This window comes from Capsicum annuum, chromosome 12 (genome assembly GCF_002878395.1).
Source record: "Capsicum annuum cultivar UCD-10X-F1 chromosome 12, UCD10Xv1.1, whole genome shotgun sequence".
Lineage (NCBI taxonomy): Eukaryota > Viridiplantae > Streptophyta > Magnoliopsida > Solanales > Solanaceae > Capsicum > Capsicum annuum.
In genome coordinates, this window is record NC_061122.1 from 124,714,086 (window position 1) to 124,732,881 (window position 18,796).

The window sequence follows — 18,796 nt, forward strand, 5'->3', positions numbered from 1 at the left end:
GAGGATTTTCTCATAATTTTTGGTAAGTTTATTATTGCTACTAACTTTATTGTTTCAGATTTTTCAGAAGATGAAAAATTACTAGTCATTATGGAACATCCATTCTTAGAAACGGAAGAAGCATTGATATATGCGAGAGTAGGCATACTCATAATGAGGCTGGATAATGAAGAGGCAACTTTCAAAGTGTAAAAACTGCTCAACAAACTATCCCATTATAAAGATTTATGCATGATTACAGTGATTAAAGGTGATAAATGTGGGGTGGTAGAGTGTATTCTCATTGAGCTGCCAAAGTCTCAAATACCTCAGCCCAAACTAATATAGATTGATGATCCTGAAAAAGATAGCATTGAGAAAGTTGTTGACCTTGAGATTTCACACTCAAGAGATCAAAAATAAATAAGAAGATGACCTCCAAGTAGGAGGAAAAAGATGAAGGAAAATAGACAAGTTGATATGGGTTGTGCCACATTACTAAATCAAGCGCTGCTTGGGAGGCAACCTAAGTTAAGTTAACGTAGTTTTTATTTTTACTATTTTAGTTTTTACTTCACTAGTTTTTATTTTTGTTGAGTCACAGGTTGATGGGAAGTCTGAGTACTGGAAAACCTGAACTAAGGAGCACAACGAATACTATATGTGGGGACCCCAAACTCCCTTGATGTATAAATATACTACTAGCTAGGACTAGAGATCGCAGGGAGTATTTCTATCTATACTTTTAAAAGTATACTTTAGGGACAAAGTAGATTTTTAAGTGTGGGGATGGGAAGTTCTTAATTTTAGGAGTAATTTTAAAAATTTTTATGTTACGAATAAGTGTGGGATGTTCTTGTTGGTGCTATATGTGATTGCATGATGCAATTATTTTGGTTGAAAAAACATGTTGATTGTGTGAATTACTAATTTTGAGACTACTATGCCCATCATTATGACTTTTAATTATTGGTTAAAATTGAATTTATGTGATTGTTTGGTTAAGAATGTATGATGATCCTACTTTAGTTGAGCATGTCCCATGTGTGTGTGAGGTATTGTATAATCCTTGTTGCATGTGATATCTAGAACTTGCCTGGTATGTGTGCAAAGCAAAATAAAGAGAGTGGATTTAGGAGATGATTTAGGCATTTCTTTGATAGCCATATTTTATACCTTTTTTTACATACCCTTGTGAATAATGCTAGTTAGTACCATTCAGACTTAAGCTTTTTTTTTTGGCAGCCTCACATGTAGCCTAATCCCCTTCTTTGATTGACCTTAATTTAATCCAATCTCCTAAGTGCTTTAGTGTAAGCTTAATCAAGTTAAGGAGTTGAAAAGTCAAGTAGGATAAAGGTGAAATTGAAGCCCCAAAGTGATAGTTATTGGTGTGTGAAATTGTAGTGTTGTGGTTAGGAGTTAGATAAATTTATGGTAAGAAAATTCCCATATTTATCCCAGTAGTGTTACAATCAACTTGTTTTGGCTTGGGTTCTCCTTGGATACTGTGCACCTCAACTAAGGCAATTGCTTAAGTTAAGGGTGGCTATCATAGGGGTGTGTAATGTATAATGAGTTTGAAGAAGGGTAAAATAGAATGATGTGTACGTAGCATACTCCCACCATAGTATATGTGAATGAGATTAATAAGATGGGGAAAAATAAAAGATGTGGATAGGCAAAAGTGGTGTAAGTTGGTTGTTAGAGATTGGTCTTAATTGAAAAATGTGATGTATTTGAAGTGCTTAGGGAAGATAGTCACTATTCATGGAAAAAATAGTTCCTACACATCTCATAGCCTACATTACAACCATTAAAGACCTATTTTATCCTAATCTTCATCATTCTAATATTTGTGAAGTACTACCCTAAGAGGAAGCCTATGGTTCATTATGTGTAACTTATGAATTCCTTGTGAGATTGAGCTTAATTTGGTTCTTGTACCCAATTGTGGAAAAGTAGCATTTATGGGAGTGATTATGGGTAACTCTCTTGTTGTGGGGGATCATGTTTGATGAATGTTGGGTGAATTATATGATGTCTTTGATTGAAAAATATGCATGATTTTACCCCTAGGTGTGTCAATTCTTGAGGCTAGGATATTTTAGAGTAGTATTCTTGAGATTTCAATTGTGTATATAACATGCTTAGTATAGAAACTTGCATTCTATGTTGTCATTGTAGTACTATCTTGAGTGACTTGCTTGTAATAGACGTTTGAAGTCACCTTAGCTTAAGATGCTTAGAATATGAGATTCCAATGTCCATCCATCAGACTCACACCATCACAGTTAGCCATCACAAACCTCCATTAATTCCTAATTAAAACACTTAGCACATAATCAAACCACCAATTCCAGAAGTTAATTATCAAGGCATTATGAAGTAGTGTCGTCATATCGACTATAGCTTGAAAGCAATGTCATTAACCAACACACAGGGGATCCAATGTACCCCATAGGATTTCTAATCAATCAAAACCATGGCCACCAAGGCCTTTCCAAATCATTTAATTCAATCAAACCAATTAAAGTTTTGTTACAATATTGTGCAATGGAAGGTATTCAATAAAAGTCAAACTATGTGACAAAACATTCTCATAGGCATTTTAACAAGCATGTTGAGGGCATATAGTTTCCAAAACCAAACCAAGAACCAATTAGCCATTCCCATGCAACCAAATGTTCAAACCAACATTACAATATAAAAAACCACAAATAAAACATGGGAAAAAATTATCCAACCATTACTAACAAACCCCCCAACATATATCACAAAACCAACATAATATCACAATTATGCCATGAAAACCTTTAAGTAAAACATAATTTTATTTTTAACTAGAAATAAGGGAGGAGTAACATTCCTTAAATACCAAAAAAGACGGACAGAAACCACCTTTGAAAGTCTTAATTGGCCACCTTGAAGAAACCCTAGCCTTCTATTGAACTAAGAGTTTTGAGAGTGATTTTAAAGTGTTTGATATGGTAATAGGAATTTAATGATGTCCCAAAAGTGTTTTATGTCATAGGTTCAAAAGGGGTTAAGAGGGGAAAAGTCCAGAATGCACCTAACTTAAACTATAAAAATTCCCACATATGGGTACGGGTTAGACCCCTCACCTGTACCCATATCATAAGAGTGGTACCTTTTACTCGTATCTTGATAAAAAATTTGGACATCACATTTTGTCCAATATACGACTCCTTAGACTAACTCGTATCCTAACCATATAGTTAGTACACCTTAAGTTCTACCCTATGTAGAAATATCTAGGCTAGACACTGGACAACATACAGTTAGACCCTACCTTTCGTATCATGTACATACGACTCATATAGAGTTTTCTCATACCAAGAATAGAACTTCGCCAATATCACACTGAAAAACATATGACTAGGGTCCCTAGACCTGTACCCATGCCATATGGCTAGTATACTAAGTTGAATGATCAACAGAAGGCTCAAAACTCAGGAAATTTCCATGGGCCAAAGCCCAGGGTGTTTTAATTCTCTCAAACTTGGATTATTCATCCTCGAATGATGGGAAAAGGAAGTAACATCATAATTTACACACTAACATCTTGACTCTGAATGTTAACTAAGTTAGAAAACAAAGATGCAAGGAAATTAATCTTATCTTTAACTAAGTTAGAAATCAAAAGTATGATGAAGAACACATATCTTCCACATGAATATTCCTGGAGAAGAAAAGAGGAATGGATACTTGGAATTCATGCGCTCTTCAGCTTCCCAAGTAGCCTCTTAAACATTGTGGTCCTCCATAGAACTTTCACCGAAGTTACGTCCTTGGTCCACAACCAACAAAACTACCGATTCAAGATCTCAACTAGAACCTCCTCATAAGACAAGGAATCAAAAATATGAATATACTTTATTGTCACAATTTGCGATGGATCAACCTACACTTCCTTAATATAGAAACATAGAACACTGGGTTAATAGAGCTCAAACTAGAAGGAAACTCCAACTTATATGCAATATTACCAACCCTCGTCAAAACTAAGTACGAACCAACATACTAGGGACTGAGCTTCCCTTTCTTCCCAATATGTATCTCTCCCTTCATAGGAGGCACCTTTAAGAACACCCTATCCCCAACCTTGAATTTTAAATTCCTTTTCCTCACATCTACATAATACTTTTGGTGACTTTAGGCAAACTTAAGCCTATCCTAAATCAGCTTCACCTTCTCCATGGCCTGATAAACCTAGTCCAGGCCAAAAATCTCTGCCTTACCAACTTCGAACCGCTAAATAGGAGATCTAAACTTCCTACCATACAAGGTTTCAAATAAAGCCATCCTAATTCTAGAGTAGCAGCTATTATAATAGGGAAACTCTATAAGAGGTAAGCGTTTAACTCAACTACCACCATAGTCAATCACAGAAGATCGAAACTTGTCCTCTAACTTTTGAATAGTCCATTTTGCTTACCCATCCAGTGAAAAGTAGTACTAAAACTACCCTTGGTCCCCAAGTTTTTTTTAAACGACCACCAAAAGTGAGATGAAAATTGCGTACCACAATTTGAGAAGATAGAAACTAGAAACCCATGCAACTTCACAATCTCATGGAGATACAACCTCGCATAATCCCCAACTATGAAGTTAGTCCATACTAACAAAAAGTAACAAATGGAAAAAAGTAAACTAATAATACGGGAGGAGTAACATTCCTTAGATAATAAGGAAGATGGAGAGAAACCACCATTGAAAGCCTTAATTGACAACCTTTAAGAAACCCTACCTTTTATTGAACTAAGAGTTTGTAGAGGGATTTTAGAGTGTTTGATTTGGGAATAATAGGTTAATGAAGTCCTAAGAGTGTTTTAAGTCTTTGGGTAAAAAGAGGTTAAGAAGGGAAATATCCAGAATACCCAAACTAAAACTGTAAAATTTCCTGTAGGTGGGTACATTTTGGACCCTTCACCCATACCCATATCATACTAGTAGTATCTTCAATTCGTATCTTGATCATAAAGTTGGATATCATATTTTGTAAAATATATGACATATTTGCCTAACTCATACCATAACTATACGACTAGTACCCATTAAGTCGTACCCTAAGCAAAAACATCTAGGTTAGACACTGGAAAATATATGGTTGGACCTTACCTCTCGTATCATGTACATACAACTAATATGGAGTCTTCTCATACCACGAAAATAAATTTGCCAACATCATACTGACCAACATATGACTAGGGTCCTTAGACCCGTACTCACACCATACAATAAGTATGGTGAGTTGTATGATAAATAAAAGGCTAAAAACTCAGAAAATTACCAAAGGCCAAAACCCAGAGTATTTCACATGACTTCCCAGATAACCTATATGAAGAGAGAGAACTTCCAAGGGATTTTTCCGCAGGTAACCCTTTTTCAACAACCTCTCTCACTTAACTCCCAAAAAATAAAGCATAACTTCAACCATCGACTAGCCTCTAACAGAACCAAAAAAGGTTGATGCATACAAATATGAACCATGACACACTGATACCATCTCGATACTAGTACAAATCAACAAAGGCCCACCCAAGCCAAAACCAACCCAAGACATGAGTCATACCACCGACTCCAAATCTAAATATTACCTTCTTTTACCTTCCAATCCATGTCACACACCAGGCTCTAAGTCCCAGGTTAGTGTTAGCAGTGCTCGTACAAATTCTCTATGTCAAAAATATGGCAGAAACTATTAAGGTGAGTGTAGAGCGGGTAGTGATGCGTACTTCAGGTATGGCAAACTAGGCCACCAGATTTGAGAGTGTCGGATAGTTGCTCATAAAGGTAGTGATGCACTCTAACAGGGCCAGTCCTATCAGTCGTCAGTTCTATCTGGTCGCCCAATACAACAGGGTGCCGCTTTCAGTGCTAGCAGTGGTCAGCATCTCAACAAATTATATTCTCTTCAGTCCCACCAAGATTATGAAAATTCTCCTGATATAGTTACTAGTATATTGTAGGTTTTCACTTACATGTTTATGATTTACTAGACCCTGGAAATTCTCTTTCTTTTGTAACTCTATATATAACTATCAATTTCAGAGTCAGTGCCAAAACTCTAGCAGAGCCCTTTTTAGTGTCTACCTTATTGAGCATTTACATTGTACCCAGATCGGTATACAGGAACTGTCCGATCATAATAGCTCAAAAAGTTGCTTTATTTGATCTCGTAGAGTTAGAGATAATAGATTTTGACTTTATTTTCAGCATGGATTGGCTCCACCCATGCTATGCCTTAGTTGGTTGTAGAAATAGAATAGTTCATTTTCAATTTCCAAATAAACCAGTCCTTGAATGGAGGGGTAGTACTACATCTCTTAGGAGTCAATTGATTTTGTATGTTAGAGACAGAAAGATGATATCGAAGGGGTGTATTTACCATATCATGTGAGTCAAAGACTCTAACTCAGAAACTCCTACTCTTGAGTCTATTCAAGTAGTAAAAGAAATCTTAGATGTATTTCTTGAAGATCTTCCCAAAGTTTCTCCCAAAAGGGAAATTGACTTTGGAATAGACCTTCTCCTTGATACTCAGCCTATATCTATTTCTCTATACAAAATAGCTCTAGTTGAACTCAAGGAACTAAAAAAATAGTTGAAGGATCTCTTAGATAAGGATTCATTAGACCCAGCGTCTCCCCATGGGGCATACCTGTTCTATCTGTGCGTGATAAAGATGGTTCTCTCAGAATGTGCATAGACTACCGTTAGTTTAACAAGGTCATATTAAAGAATAAATATCCACTTCCTAGAATTAATAACTTATTTGAAAAACTTCAGGGTGCCAACTATTTTTCCAAGATAGACCTCAGATTAGGCTATTATCAACTTAGAGTCAGAGAACGTGACATTCTAAAAAAAGATTTCCAAACTTGGTATGGTCTCTTTGAATTTCTAGTCATGTCCTTTGGTCTCATGAATACCCCAACAGCCTTCATGGACTTGATGAAATGAGTGTTCAAGTAGTACTTGGACATGTTCATCATAGTTTCCATTGATGATATTTTTGTCTATTCTCATGGCCAAAGCGATCATGCAGACCATCTCAGCATAGTGCTTCAGACTCTTAGAGCCCATCAGTTGTTCGCTAAATTCAGTAAGTATGAATGCTTACTAAGATCAGTATCATTCCTTGGTCATATTATTTTTGGTGATGGAATTAAAGTCAAACCTCAAAAGACTAAAGTAGTGAGAACTGACCTAGACCCATCTCTCCTTCAGGTATTAAGAGTTTCTTGAGTTTAGATGACTATCATTGGGTTGTTAAGGGTTTTGTTCTATTCCATCCCCCATGTCCAGATTAACTCTAAAGAAAGTTAAGTTTCAGTGGTCAGATTCATGCGAGAAGAGTTTTTAGGAGTTGAAGACTCGACTCACCTCAGCCCTAGTCTTGACTCTACCAGATGGATCAGATGGTTTAGTCGTGTACTGTGATGCATCCAAAGTAGGTTTGGGTTGTGTCCTCATGTAGAGAGGTAAGGTCATAGTTTATGCCTCTGGATAGCTTAAGCCTCATGAGAAAAATTATCCAACTAATGATCTTGAGCTAGCAGCTGTAGTATTTGCCTTAAATATTTGGAGGTATTACTTGTATAGGGTACATGTGGATGTGTTCACAGATCACAAAATCCTTCATTATGTGTTCTCTCAGAAAGATTTGAATTTGCGTCAGAGAAGATGGTTAGAGTTATTAAAGGATTATAACATAAGTGATCGGTATCATCTGGGAAAGGCCAATGTAGTGGATCATGCTCTCAGCAGAATGTCTATGGGTAGTGTAGCTCATATTAAGGATGGCAAGAAGAAGTTAGCTCAGGAAGTTCATCAGCTTGCCTGACTAAGTTTCTGTTTATTTAATTCAGCAGAAGGTAGTGTATGGGTACATAGTATCTCTAAGTCATCACTAGTTTCTGAGGTGAAGGAAAAGTAGGATAGAGATCCCAGTCTAGTTAAGTTGAAAGAATCAGTTAGAGATCAAAAAGTGGAGGTTTTCTCCCACGGGAGAGATGGTGTTTTGTGTTGCCAGGGTAGATTGTGTGTGCCTGGTGTAGATGAGTTGAGGCAATAAATTCTTGTATAAGTACATGGTGGACGTTACTCTATTCATCCAGGGGTCACTAAGATGTACCGCGATTTGTGGGAGATTTATTGGTGGAGAGGGATAAAGAGAGATATTGCAAAGTTTATAGCTAAGTGCTCTACATGTCAGCAAGTTAAGGTTGAGCACCAAAAACCTAGTAGGTCTATATAGGAGTTTAGTATTCCTATGTAGAAATGGGAGGAAGTAAACATGGATTTTGTGATAGGTTTTCCTCGTACCCATCGTCAGCATGACTTTATTTGGGTTATCGTAGATAGGATGACCAAATCAGCTTATTTCTTGCCTATCCATACCTTTTACTCAGCCGAGGACTATGCCAATCTCTATCTTAGAGAGTTAGTAAGGTTGCATGGTGTTCCCTTTTATATCATCTCATATAGAGGTACTCAGTTTACCTCTCACGTATGGAAAGTATTTCAAAAGGGTCTTGTTACCTAAGTCCACCTCAGTACAGCCTTTCACCCTCAGACAGATGGCCAAGCAGAAAAGACCATTGAGACTCTTGAGGATATGCTGAGAGCGTGCGCTGTTGATTTTGAGGGTAGTTGGGATAACTATTTTCCTTTGATTAAATTTGCATATAATAACTACTATCATTCCAGTATTTATATGGCTCCATTTGAGGTTCTCTATGGTAGGATATGTAGATCTCTAATTGGTTTGTTTGAAGTAGGTGAGGCTGCAGTAGTAGGGCCTGACTTGGTGTTTGATGCATTAGAAAAGGTTCGTTGATTAGAGAAAGGCTTAGGGCTGGGAAGAGATGACATAAATTATATGCTAATATGAGGAGAAAGGATCTCGAGTTTGAGGTCAGTGACTTTATGTACTTAAAAATCTCTCCCATAAAGGGAGTGAAGAGATTCAGAAAGAAAGGGAAACTAAGTCCCCGATATGTCGGTCCTTTCAGAATTCTCAGTCGTTATGGAAAGGTAGCTTACGAGTTTGAGTTGCCTTCAGATTTAGCCTCAGTACATCCAGTGTTCCATGTCTCATTGTTGAAAAAGTGTATTGGTGGTCCAACTGTAATTGTTCCCTTAGAAAGTGTAGATATTCAGAACAGTCTTTCCTTTGAGAAAGTTGCCATTGAAATTCTTGATCATCAAGTTCTTACACTAAAGAAAAATGAAGTCCTACTATTCAAAGTTCTTTGGCAGAATCAGTCCATTGAGGGAACCACTTGGGAAGCAAAAGTGGATATGCAGACCAAGTACCATCATTTTTTTCTGCGAATCAAGATTTAGTATAAGGTACTAATCTTCTTAAGATTTTCTTTTCTCTATCATACTCAGTTTTAGTCGTACATCATGTTCTTGTCAGTCGTGCATGCATGAATTAGTTTAGTTATGCATTCCATGCATCAGACATGCATATTCAGTGTGTAAGCTCAGTCTATCAGTTCTGTCAGCTTAACCAGTTTCATTTAGGGACGAATGATCCCAAGGGGGAGATATTATAACACCCCGTATTTCCTTTGCTAATCTAAGTCCCAATACATGAGTATTCGTGTATCAAATTTTTGAAACACTCCTTATTTTTTAGTTTAAAGCCTGTCATTGCGTAGGAAATTCTATTAACTTTCTAATAATTTAAATTCTCTCAAATTCGATAACTGGGTAAGAAGTTATGGTGATTTTAATTTTCAGTCATTAAACACCATCATTTTAACTCTCAGCGCATCGCGTAGATAATACAAATGATAATTGTCGATTTCTAGTATGACTTCGCAATCAGGACGCATTACGGAGCAGGCTAATTTCCCATTAGTCAATTTCCAGTGGACCTCCGTGATCATGGCATATCGCAGAGGTGGCCAAAATGGCATCCACAGGATTACCGCGATAGTGGCATGTCATGCCATCTATCCAGGTCCCAATTGTCTCTTTTCCAGTGGCTTGGCATGATAGTTGCGCATCGCGCTAAGGCCAAAAATTAGGATGGTTAGTTTTAACTTCCATTTTTAAATTCATTTAAGGGTATTTGGGTCTTTTTCCAAGACCCTAATTAACCTGAAATACAAAATTTAACCCCTAAACACCTTAAGTAGTCATCATTATTTCAATTCCTATCACAATAAAAAATTTCCCTTTCAATAAAAAGAAATCCTAGCTCTCAAATTCAAGGCAATTTCTCAAGAACTCTCCATTCATCTCTTCAAATTCATTAATCCAGGTATGTTAGATGTTCATCCATGGAGCCCAAGCAACCTTTTTAAATTATAAAATTATGATCTTTTCAAGTTATCATATTTTAAATTATGATTTCATTCATGAATCTCCATGAACTATGATTCTATTCCATGTTACCATGAAATTATTGTTATTATTCAATCTTTCATGTTTTAATATTATGATTTACTGTATTAAACCATGATTTAATGCTTTTATTATGAATTCATGCTATTTCCACAAGTTCCATGACATTCCTATGAATGTTTTAAAACCATGAACTACAAGTGTTTGATAAAATGCCTACAAGTGTGATTTATTTATTAAGAGCCTTCATGTTTTGGCCTTCAAGCTTTAGCGTCCTTTCAGTATTGTTGTTTTGAGTCCTGGGGGTATTAAATACCCAAACACCATAGATGTTTCTTTAGTCTAGCCTCAGTATATTACATAATAGTCTTCAATTTATATTATGAGCATTATCAGAATAGTCAGATATCAGTTATTTAACTCAGAACAGTCTAGTATCTTAGTGTCTTTTAGTTGGGAGTAGGATTTAGCACCGAGCGAGTATAGGGATGGCAATTTCCCTATCAGATAGGTAGAGTCGTTAGTAGCACTGCCTATACTCCTAAACTACATAGACAGCATAGAATATGAGTAGTCACCCGTCAGATTAGGCTTGACTATCTCGTAGGGGTTACCCATCAATTTAGGCGTAACACCCTTAGTCCTTTGGACATTATATTAGTTTAGTGGATCCATACAACCATTGTTAGTACCCGTGGCACGATATTAACACCCTTCCAACTGGGGTTATAGGTTGAACCCTGATTAGCTCAAATTAGGGAATACTGGTTAGATGATACCTCTCATAGTCTCAGATATAGTCTCAGTTACAGTCCCAGTTCAGTTATTCAGTCTTAGTATTACTTGACTAAAGCATACAGATTTTAGTTATCTTAGTATTTTAGTTTATAGATTTTACTTAGTTATGTTAAATGCTTGGTCATGTATCCTTAGTATTTATAGATTTCCATGCATTATCAGTATCTACAGATTCTATGTTCTCTACTCAGTACTCCATGCTTTACATGCATATCCATTTAATCAATAGTTTTGTTTATGAAACCATGCATATCAGCCTACCTTATTTAGAATACCCTTATTTAGAATACCAATACATTTAAAGTACTGATCGCATACCTTTTCTTTTGCACTATGATGTATTTATCATAGGTTCTGACGCTTAGTTCTCAGCTCGTGAGTAGACTCATCAGATTCTTAGCAATAGCTGTGGTGAGTCCTCATACTTCGTGGACAAGCTTACTTTATTTCATGTCTCAGTTTGTAGTTAGTTGGAGTTAGTTAGGGCCTATCCCATCTACTCATATTCAGTCAGTTATTCATAGAGGCTTTTCAGACATTAGAGTCAATTATTTAGTATTCAGATATTATAGTTAGTGATACAGTTTATCTTTATTTTATCAGATTCAACCAGTTGTTTCCACAGACTCATATTTTAGTTTTAAATTCAGTTATTAAAACCTTATTGCATGTTAGTATTCTTCTGCATTTATGATCATGTTATTTAGTGCTCACAATAGGTACTAGCTTATGGGTTAGATTATGGTCTCTCGGGACCATAAGCACCGTGTAACGACTAGGGGTAGTCTTGGACCGTTACAATAACAGTGATGTCTTCTTTAATACTTCAGTCAAATCTCCATGATACCATCATAGTATTTGAATACTGACATGGTATCATAGGCTTTCCTTCAGTCTGTAATGATAACATCATGATATATAGATATATTTTCATATTGTCATTGATGTCTACTTTAATCATTCATTGAGACCTCTGTGATACCATCATGGTATATATATGTATGTATGTATGTATGTATATTCACATGATATCATTTTTCTTTAGTCCATAATGATATCATTACAATATATGTATAGTATCATGGTACCATTGATGTTTTTTTTAATCCCTCATTGCGATCTCAATGATACCAACATAATATATCTATATACTATCATGGTATTATTGGTGTTTGTTTTGTCCATAATGATACCATAAAAATATATCAATCTATTGTCATGGTATCATTGATTTCTTCTTCAATCCTTCTATATAATAATAGTTTTGAATTAAAGATTTTGTTGCATTTTGATCCTTTTGCCCTTTCCTATAGGTTCTATATGATAATTTATGAATTTTGGGGTTGGCTGGCATGGTCTCTAATGTATTCGGGGGTGATTTGAGTGAGTCGAGATCTTTTGGAGCCTTTAAAAGAAGACAGTTTAACTCCTGTCAACATTTTATGATTTGAATATTGGAAATTATTAGGTCAGTTCTATTAGTTAAAAATATCGATTTTGAGTTAGTAGCATAGTTAGGGCTCCGAGGCTTTATTTGTCATTTTGACATTCAAAATTATTGTATATTTTTTAGTAATATTGAAAATAGTTGGGATAATGAGTAATTAGATCCGTAAGTGGTGAAATTTATGTTGTTTATACTAAATAAAATGACTGTACTTTGCCAAAATTTCTAGTAATTAGCTTGAAATCCGAATTAATGCCTTTTGTCCTAATTCAATAGGGTTCAAGCCCATGATGATGGTGGAAATTTGAATCTACAATTTGCTCACTTTCGTTTTTAACTAAAATGAGGAGTTATTATTGAAGAAGAGAAAATCAATATGTACAAGAATGGCCCATTACCAATTCTCGATCTCAAATGGCCTTGATCCAGTAACAGGCCCAAAATAAATAAAATTTACAAAAACCAAAAGGGAAATAAATCTACAACTAGAAAGTTATCAACTCCAACACAAACAATGGCCTATTTACTAGTTCAATTCGTTCAATCCATATATCATTCTTTGTTATGTACAGTGAATATTATATGAAGAAATCAACAATTGTCTTTTCTTGATCTAGATAGACCTTCACTCTTGTATCATTGTGTATGACCATTGGCAGACATTTATCACTTATTATATATTTAATTTCAATTTGAGTTGAAGTTGTATCTATCTTCAACTGAGTTGCAAACCCTTTATATTTTGTAGATGCATCATACATAATCCCTACTTTACAAAATTTTTTAGGTATCCTTGTTGAAACAATAAGCATAATATCATAATAGTTTACATAATGTAAAATGAAGGAATGAACACACTTAACAACCAATATCATACATTATTACTGATGACAGTACTATTTTTTTGTTACTTTTCACCACATATTCATGAAAATTCATCTTGTTAACATCACATAATCGTAAACAAATATAAAAAATAATTACAATTTTTTCTAATTATTTCATAATCAATAATCAAACTATTATTTATTTCAAAAGTATTGAATACAAAATATCAAATTAATAAACAAGATATCATTCTTTTGATATCCTATCTCCCTCTATGATGCATAATGATTGAATGTAAATTATCATAATTCATATTGTATGACACATTTTTTAATTTACAAATTTATGAACTTATATTTTACATAAAACACTCAAATTTCTATGGACTAAAATCTCGCCAATAGAATAAATTTATGGGAGATTTTGGTTAGAAAACAATAAATTTTTGTTGGAAAAAATGAAAGTTGTTGAAGAAGTTGAAGCAGAAATGTGTATGTTTTAAAAAGAGAGAAAAATGATTCAAGAGATATTTTAGGGTGTGATTGGTGTCTCTTATTGATTGTCATCTATGTTAGAGAAGACATCATTTAATTTTTGTTATATAAAATCTATTATTTCCTTATTTGATTGGTATTTATTTTATTTTTTGAAAAGACAAATTTTTATTTTTTTTTATGTTTTTTATTTTAAAAAAGCTTATATAAGTTTCAAGCTAGTTTTTTTTTAACTTGTATTAAACAATCTAATCTTGTATATTTAGGTTTATTCCTAAAAAATATTGATATTCTTTCAATCATTTTACTGTCCCATATTTTAAAAGACCAAGAGTGGTTCAGTGCTTCACTGATCTTACTAGATCTGTGAGTTTTCCTAAACAACTACCAACTCATTTTTAACCTATCAGGGCTATTTTTAGCCCATACTTATTTTGAAAACGTATGGCTAATCAATATCAATTTTTAATCTATTGTGAAAATGACGAACATCAGTTTTTATTTCGATGGGAAAATTTTTTTACTGAAAAAAACTATCAGACATGGTCAATGAAAATAAAATCATATTTTAAAATTTATGCTACATGTGATATTGTCATGGAAGAAAATTCTTACTGTTAAAATTTGCAAATTCTATCTCTCTAGATAAAAGCATTTTCTAATGAGTTTCCAAACAAGACATGACTGTTGAAGGTTTAACCACAACACTAAAAGAAGAAGAAGAAAAAAAGAGAAACATCAACATTAAAAAAAGTGCAAATTCAAAAAAATATAACTAGTATGAACTGACAAAGCAAAAATTAAGGAGGAATAATTTTTAAAGCAGTAACAAAAGTAAATGAGAAGTGTTGGAATTTGATTCAGTTTACTGCACTAACTAATCAAAGCAAAGGAGGAGTGTTGAAATTTGATTTAGTTACTGCAGTAAATTTTATTTAATAAATCATTTAGACTTAATATGAATTTGAATTTTAAATTTAGAAGAGTGGGGGCATCAACAATGATATCGCACACCATATTAGTGCAGTATGAATGAAGTAGATTCTTTCCTTGGAGTCTTTTATGATAAAAAGTTACCATTGAAACTTAAAGGTAAATTTCATAGAGTGATGGTTAGACCAATGTTGTACAAAACAAAGAATTGGCTAGTAAAAAACTCTCACGCTCAGATAATGCATGTTGCGAAAATGCAGATGTTGAGGTGGATATGTGGGGCATACTAGGTGAAATAAGATTATAAATAAGGTTATTCGAGATAATATGTAAGTTCCTTCATTGTGGACCAAGTCAAGGAAGTGAGATCAAGATGATTCAGAAATATAAAGAGGCGAGATGTAGATGCCCTAATGAGGAGGTGCAAGAGGTTGGATATTGAAGGTACAAGGAGAGGTAGAGGCAGGCCTAAAAAGTATTGGAAAAAGGTTATTAGACAATGCCTAGCGCAATCTCGGGTTACAGAAGACATGGCATTAGATTTGAGGAAGTGGAGAACGCATATTAGAGTTGTAGGTTAGTCACATAAAAATATTGTCATGCTTTTTGAGGGTTTAGAATTGTTGATATTTGTTATGTACTACTTGTGGTTAGCAGTTTAAGGTTTAGTTATTGATTTAGAGGTGGAACTGACCATGCATGTGACATTTATAATAGTCTGTTATTTATAGTGGTATGAATATCACACTATTTTATTATTGGTATTGTATTTTTCTTATAGACTTTCCACTATTTCCTTGTTAGTAGTTATATTTTCCTTACTATTTCTTTCTTCTTTATACCTGGATCTATTGGACTTGAGTTGGGGTCTTTCAAAAATAGACTTTCTACCTCTCCAAGATAGTGATAAGGTTTGCGTAGGCTCTATTCTCTCCAATCCTTACTTGTGGGATTTTACTATGTATATTGTTGTTGTTGTTTTATGTATTTGTTGAGATATTTTAAAATTTAAATTTAAAATTATGTTGATTATCTGTTGTAAGATTTCTATTTAAAGACCTCCTATGCTTAAGAAAAACATTGAGAGACATTCTCTAATAAAAAATAATATTGGAGAGAAATTTTCAATCTTTTTTGTTGCTCCATCTTTTAAAAAACCAACAACAAATGATGATTATTTTCCAACCTGATTAATTAATAAAATTACAAATTAAACTAAAAAAGAAAAAATCAACCAGTAATATTAATGCAGGCTACCTTTTATTTTTCCATTTCAATTTATATGAGTTAGTTTGACTAGACACAAAGTTTAAGAAAGAAAGACTTTTAAAAGTTATGGTCTAAAATATGTCATGGATGATTATATGTTTATAAATCATTCTATAAAGGTAAAAAAATATTATTGTTATAAATGATATTGATGTCTATCATTTTGTAGTGAATTTCTATCAAGAATATAGAGAGTATTTATCAAGATCTATCAAGATATTTATCTTTTAAAGAGAAATTAGGAGGAATTTTTCCTATAAATAGAGGGGCTCTCTTCATTGTAAATACCTCCTCTCTTTTACTCTTTTCTCTCCATTCTTCTTGTTAATATTTTATATTTGATAATATGTTATCAACATAAAACTCAGTCAAACAAGGTGAGATTATAACTCTAAAGGTAATTTTCAGGGAAAAGGGTGAAATTACAACATTCGAGGCAGTGAGTTTGTCATGTATAATATTTTGGGTTCAACCTTTATTTGGAGCTTTAGTTCTTGTTGAGTATTATGATTATTTTGGATTTATATTCTTGTTATGTTGTATTGATTTGTTGTTTTTTCTTCATAATCTTAACCTTTATGGTAACTAAAAATGGTGCTGGTGAAGTTATTTTATTGTTTGCAAGATGGTAAGCAAAGCTTGATTTCTTACCAAATCTAATGATTTCGTACAAGAAAATCTCTCTTCTCTTCATATTGATGCTACATTGGTCATGGATATATTTTTTCTGGTTTGGTGTTTGGTCTTTCATAATAATAAGATGTTGGATTCAAGTTCCACCAATTTATGATCTAAGACGTCTTTATATGGATAAAACATTGAGTTTGTATCTCAATTCACCATATTTATGATATAATGATGGATAAGACAAAAGAATGTGCTTTTGATAAAAATTTATAATATTGTCTCATTGAATGTGCTCCATTCCCTAAAGTAAATATTGTAGCAATGCATAATTTGTTTGAAAGAAGACAAATGATTGAATGTATGAATATGAGCATGGAGTGAAATATAATAATATTTTTAGACCCTTATTGTGGTTATTAGATATGTTAGAGAAAAATTCTCTACATTATTTGTATGCCTCGATTTGATCTTGAGTTGCAATATCTCAAAAGAGGCTTTAAGCTATCAAAATTTGATATGCTTAAGGTATGATTATAATTCACTCTTGGTGAATGAGAATTTGATTGTTATAAATACAAATCTATACTCTAAAGGTGAATGTGACTATATTTAGTAAAGCTTATAAACTCAAACGTGCTCTTGGTTGTTAAGATATCATAACACACCTCCATAAGAGGTAGAAAAATTAAAAAATTGAACATCTCCAAGTTACTATGATTAAAATCACGAATGTGAAAAGTTATTCGAACATAATGAGATCACATGTCATAATAAACTAGGAGTTTATTGATATAAAATTCATGTCATAGTAAATCAGATGTTTACTGAAGTAAAAAATAAATTACATATCATCGTAAACTTGAAGTTTCTAATATAAAAGTTCTTAAGTTTTGGCATGAACGATTGCGATATTCCAAAGATGCGCATATTGAGTATTAGACATATATTGAAGAACTAGAGGATTCCTTAAGAATTGATTGTTTATGTTGCTTGTTCTCGTGATAAGTTGGTTGGACCAACTAATGTTGGGATTGGATCCCTTTAAATCTAGAAAGTATTTGTTGGCTCTAAATCAACCTCACTTGTGAGATTTAACGGGGTATATTGTTGTTGTTGTTGTTCTTTGTGTTTTCTGAGATATTTTTTAATTTTGAATTTTAAATTATGTTGATTATATGATTGTAAGTTTTCTATTTAAAGACCTCTTTTCTTAAGAAAAATATTGAGAGACATTCTTTAATAAAAAAAATAATATTGAGAGACATTTTCAATTTTTTTTGTTGCCACATCTTTTAAAAAAATCAATAGCAAATGATGATTATATTTCAAGTAGTACAATTAAAACTACCTTCTATAATTTTTATGAGTTATTTTGACTTCATACAAAGTTCAAGAAAGAAAGAAAGACTTTTGAAATTATAGTCTAAAATAAGTCATACATGATTATATGACTATAAATTATTTTATAAGAATAAATAAATAATTTAAAATTAAATTATTACTTAATATTGTATAAATGTGTCATTTTTTGACTCTAACTACAAAAGAAAATGATTCACAAATAATATATATATACATACATATATTACTTTTTAAACCCGTTATATTCAAATCAATCCGCCAGCATAAGTTTTATCTAGTCTTACTGAAGTTATCGATTCATCTGTTGCAGCAGGACCTTTACTGTTCAACAAGGATCTTCTGGTGAAATCTATATTTTAAGAAGGAAATAATGTACAATTTTATATTTTTTTGCCCACTCATATTTTAGGCACAAAAAATTAAGTTTGTTCAGTGCTCATGAATATGACAACTATTCTATCTCGGAGAGGCAATCTCTTTCTTTCGGAAAATTTTGTATAGTTATTTTATAAAGAAAAAATAACTAGGAGGGTAGTCATAGATGTCAAATAACTATGTAGGATTAATTGCAGATACAACCTAATACATGTAAATATTGTTTATGCTAATGTATATATTTATATATGATATATGTAGTATAGAAAGCATATGTGTTAAATTTAATTAAAAAAAT